The following is a 4780-nucleotide window of genomic DNA, read 5'->3' as shown; positions in this document are numbered from 1 at the left end:
TTGGCACATCCACAACCCTGTTTATGTGAATGAAGACCTTGAATGAACTTTAAAATGACTTGAGTGTGTATGGGAATGTAGGCAGACTTTTCAGGAAATGAGGAGCCCTAAACCATCCATCCATTTTCCAAACCGCTTATCCTCCGCCATAATTTTGCATCAATTTTATAATTATAAGCTTTAAGTGTTACCTGTCGGTCTATTGACAAAAGTGGATTCTTGTTTCTTGTCCATAAAGATGAACAGCTTTACATGTTGGCTTTTTATCAAACTGAATCAAAACTAAAAATGTTTGAGAGCAAGTAGAACACGACTGTAAGATGTCACCTTTTTTTGTTTTGGTATGACTTCATGTCCTGCTTGTCAAATGGCTGCAGTCAGCAGACTGTAAAAGTGCCTCCATTCTTCACAGGGACAACATGTAAGTACATGATTATTCATGATCAATATGCATTGGATAGTTATGGCTGATTATATGAGTGGTGCTGCTTGTCACTGTGCTATAAATATTTTCCAGGTGCTTTCTGTGTTTTAATCTCTTGACCTGAATCTAATTGCAGTGTGATAAATGACCCCCTGGTGTTTTTTAAAACATTAACCCAATAAAAGTATAAAATATTAGTATAATCATTTACGACAGTTTTTTGCTAAATATGTTTTTAATTGTCCAGAGGGTGAGTACTTGTGTTAAAGCTCCCACTGCACAAAAAGCAATAGTGCATGATATTACATCTTGCTGGTGATCAGTGAGATTTCCCAGATTGTAATAAGCAGAACCTTTTGAGCACATTAGGATAATGGTGTTTTATCAGCAATGAAAACACTTCATGAGGTTTTCGTGTCAGTGAACAATTTAGGATTTAGTAGAATTTCACGAAAAAAAGGCACTTTTATAAGCCCACAAATTGTCACTTATGCATGTTTGTAAACCCATATTCTGCTAAAGCAGGAAAAAATCTTACTACTGTCAATTGTAATGTTGACAAGTGATTTTTGATAATACCGGGCCTCTTACAGTGGGCTGTAATAATACGTATTAGTCAATACTTACAGCCCAGCTATTGCCTGTAGAGTAAAATATGGTTCTGATGTCCTGGGTCGGTGAACATGTAATGCAGCCTTACACATAAGCAGACCATTACGTTTGCCCTGCACTCTGGAGATCTGAGACTCTGGATCCAGCTGCTGAGATTGCAGACTCCAAACCATTCAGTCGTGCCAAACACATGGATATTTAAACACACCAGGTTCAGCAGGGAGCTTCTGGTTTCCCTGTCTTCTGACATCATCATACCGCTTTCAGCACTGAGCGGATGGTCTGCTGATGTCAGAAAACGAGGACATACTCACTGCTACATCCCATGCCTGTTTCACCTTGGAAGGCTGAGCTGGAACAGTGGTCCTCCCATAAATGATGTGCTCCAGCAGGAGCAGGTCTGTTTTCACAGATGAAAACCGATCAGGCTTGGCAGGCAAACACACCATTGTAATAGCAATCCGCCGTAGCTCATGCACTGCTGCCTTCTAAAGCTGAGGTGGTTCATTCTCATTGGTTCATTACATTTTACGCCTAAACATACCTCTGAAAAATTAAGATTTAGGAAAACCCGTTTTTGCCTTGCACTGGTAAAAAGTCAAAACGTTTCTGCTGTCGAAATAGCAAAATGGGTTTGGATACACCCATTAACAAGCTAAAAATGCTCTCGATTGTATTTGCTGAAAATAATTTTACATGTAATATTAACTTTTGCACTAATGTAACAGATTTACACATACACTGTATTAGTTCTATGTCAATTTTGTTGCCATATGACAATAAAGACTCTTATTCTTGTGGGTTGTGATGATTCCCGTTAGTGAGCTGTGCCCCTTCTGAGTTGTTGTAGGGTCAGAGTATTTTGAATCGGTGCATAATCTGTGTATTATTCATTCTTTTCATTTTCCATTTCAAAACCACATTGGAAAACAAAAAGACAGATGACAGCTTCATACGGCATTCATAATGCATAATACACATGGCTATAATGTGTTATGGGGTGGCATGGTGGTGCAGTGGTTAGCACTGTTGCCTCACACCTCTGGGACCCAGATTCAAGTCTCCACCTGGGTTACATGTGTGCAGAGTCTGTGCATGTTCTCCCCATGTCGTCGTGGGGTTTCCTCTGGGTACTCCAGTTTCCCCCCACAGTCCAAAAACATGCTGAGGCTAATTGGAGTTGCTAAATTGCCCGTAGGTGTGAATGTGTGCGTGAATGGTGTGTGAGTGTGCCCTGTAATGGGCTGGCCCCCCATCCTGGGTTGTTCCCTGCCTTGTGCCCATTGCTCCCGGGATAGGCTCTGGACCCCCGCGACCAAGTAGGATAATGGATGGATGTATTATACCTTTTTCTAAACATGTATATACTCATGTTTATAATACTTTTTCAATGTACAATAGAAAATAAAGTCTATCTGCATTTTCAATGATGTCAGGAAATTGCTGCGTTGTACTATTATTCACTTCATTTAGCAAAGCAGTAGCAACATGCTAATTTCTCCAAGAAACATTAAAAACTGTCAAAATACAACCACGAACAAATGAGTTATATAAGAAAATGTTATGGTCTTTTGATATTATTTTTGCCCAATTTCTGAAATCCCATTCACTTTCCTCTTAGGCTTTTTGCCTAGGGAAACATATGATCTAAAATGTTAGCAAACTACCTACAAAATGACATCAGACTTGCGCTTTCTATTAGTCATACCTCCACTCCATACCCAGAAGCAGGATCTGGTCTGCACAAGTTCAAAAGTCAGTATCAGGAATGCAAAGACTGTACTTGTGATCTAGGCATGACTGGTCTGCTAACTTGCCTTCCAAGAACGAAATTGGGGCGCAATGAATAATGGGATTGTTCTCCTTTGGCAAGGATGCATCCAATGTATCCTTGACGTTTGGGGTGGAGCAAGATCAACATTTACCGTCCTCATGTACTTGTGTTTTTAGTCTTCAAACTGGTCTTCAGCAATGGAAGATGAGGTAAAACAGGTACATGAGCACACAAGTACAGTCAAGTATACATAGTACATTTTACCAAGTGTGCGCAGAATTGAATACCTGTTTACGACACTGCCTGATCTGCCTAACTAAAACTAACAGTACACTCACACAGGCAGAGCAGAAGCAGAATTCAAACCCCCCAACCGTTCAGCTGTGTGCCATCGTGCCGCCTTTCACCATTAATAGTTGGTAAAATATGTTGATGCTTCCAGCAATTAAAAAGGCCAATAGGATGCATGGTTATCTCTCTAGTTGTGTGGATTTTAAGTCAAGGGAGGTGATGCTAAGATTATACAGTGCCTTGGTAAGATCTCACCTAGAATATTGCATGCAGGTTTGGCCACCTTAAAAAGGACATTGATGCCTTAGAAAGGGTTCAATGCAGGGTTATAAGAATGATTCCTGGTCTTATAAGCAGAGGGTAGCTGAGCTGAATCTTTTCAGCTTGAGCAAAGGAGAGTAAGGGGAGACATCCATCCATTTTCCAAACCGCTTATCCTACTGGGTCGCGGGGGGTCCAGAGCCTATCCCAGAAGCAATGTGCATGAGGCAGGGAACAACCCAGGATGGGGGGCCAGCCCATCACAGGGCACACTCACACAACATTCACTTACACATGCACTCTTACAGGCAATTTAGTAACTCCAATTAGCCTCAGCATGTCTTTGGGCTGTGGGGGGAAACTGGAGTACCCGGAGGAAACCCCACGACGACATGGGGAGAACATGCAAACTCCACACACATGTGACCCAGGCGGAGACTTTAACCCGGGTCCCAGAGGTGTGAGGCAACAGCGCTAACCACTGCACCACCATGCCGCCTTTGAGGTAAAACAAAAACATTAAATTCACCAGTCACCTTATTACAGTTTGCATTATAGTACATAATTGAACAGTGGCCTACAGGATGTACACACACATGTGCATTGAGACCACTGTCCACCTCGGATATCATGAAGTAGCTCTTGATCTCTTTTTCAGTGGCAGTGGGCAGATACCCGTCTTCCCTGAATTCCTGTGCTTTTTGAAATAGCTGCCAAAAGACATTTTTTCTTTTTGCTCCCTCCCTTGCATCATCACCTGATCCAGTTTCTGCAGCCATCGGGTGGCTGAAGCAGGTGAGGGTCCTGGGGTAGGGCTGTCTTCCTCTGTCCCCACAGCCATAAGTTCTCTCGCAGCTGCCGGCGTAATGGCTTCAATCCTGTCGTCGTTATTAAAGCGATTTTTAATCAAACCCAATAGCTTGTCCACACAGTCCTCTGTGTATTTGGAGTTCAAATACTCTAGAATAGTTTGTTTGATCTTTTTGGTCAGGTCTGTGTCATCAGACTTCAGCACCAGGACATCAGATTTCAGCACCAGAACATCAGAGTTGAACAAGGCCAGCACAGGTTTTAAGTAAGAAACTGTAACAAGTTGCTCACCTGAAAGAGCATCTGTGAACTCCAGAAGAGGGCCTAGTGCTTTACTTCCTGCTTCCAGCACCTCAACATCTTGCCATGTTGGGACAAGATGCCTGTGCTTTTTGTCTGCAGTCAAAAGACGACGAATGGCTTTTTCTTGTTCAATAAATCTCTCTCTCATGTGCTGTCTTGACCCCCATCTTGTTTATGACTCGGTGATAAGTTTATGCACTGCAAGTTTGAGTTTCTATATATATAATATATATACAGTATATATAGTGTAATGTAATGTATTTTATATATTAAATAATTATATTTTAGTCATCTACAGCTTTACT

At 41.7% G+C, this 4780-nt stretch overlaps 1 long non-coding RNA gene across 1 annotated transcript; it reads left to right on the top strand.

Moving 5' to 3' along the window:
* Positions 1–308: 308 nt before the first annotated feature.
* LOC125728240 (uncharacterized) lies at positions 309–4506 on the top strand. Its single transcript, XR_007388962.1, has 3 exons — positions 309–421; positions 4021–4157; positions 4354–4506. It is a non-coding gene; the product is annotated as an uncharacterized LOC125728240 (long non-coding RNA).
* The last annotated feature ends 274 nt before the right edge of the window (positions 4507–4780 follow it).

This window comes from Brienomyrus brachyistius, unplaced genomic scaffold, assembly GCF_023856365.1.
Source record: "Brienomyrus brachyistius isolate T26 unplaced genomic scaffold, BBRACH_0.4 scaffold216, whole genome shotgun sequence".
Lineage (NCBI taxonomy): Eukaryota > Metazoa > Chordata > Actinopteri > Osteoglossiformes > Mormyridae > Brienomyrus > Brienomyrus brachyistius.
The sequence above is the reverse complement of the archived record's forward strand: the minus strand, read 5'-3'. Positions and strand labels throughout refer to the sequence as shown.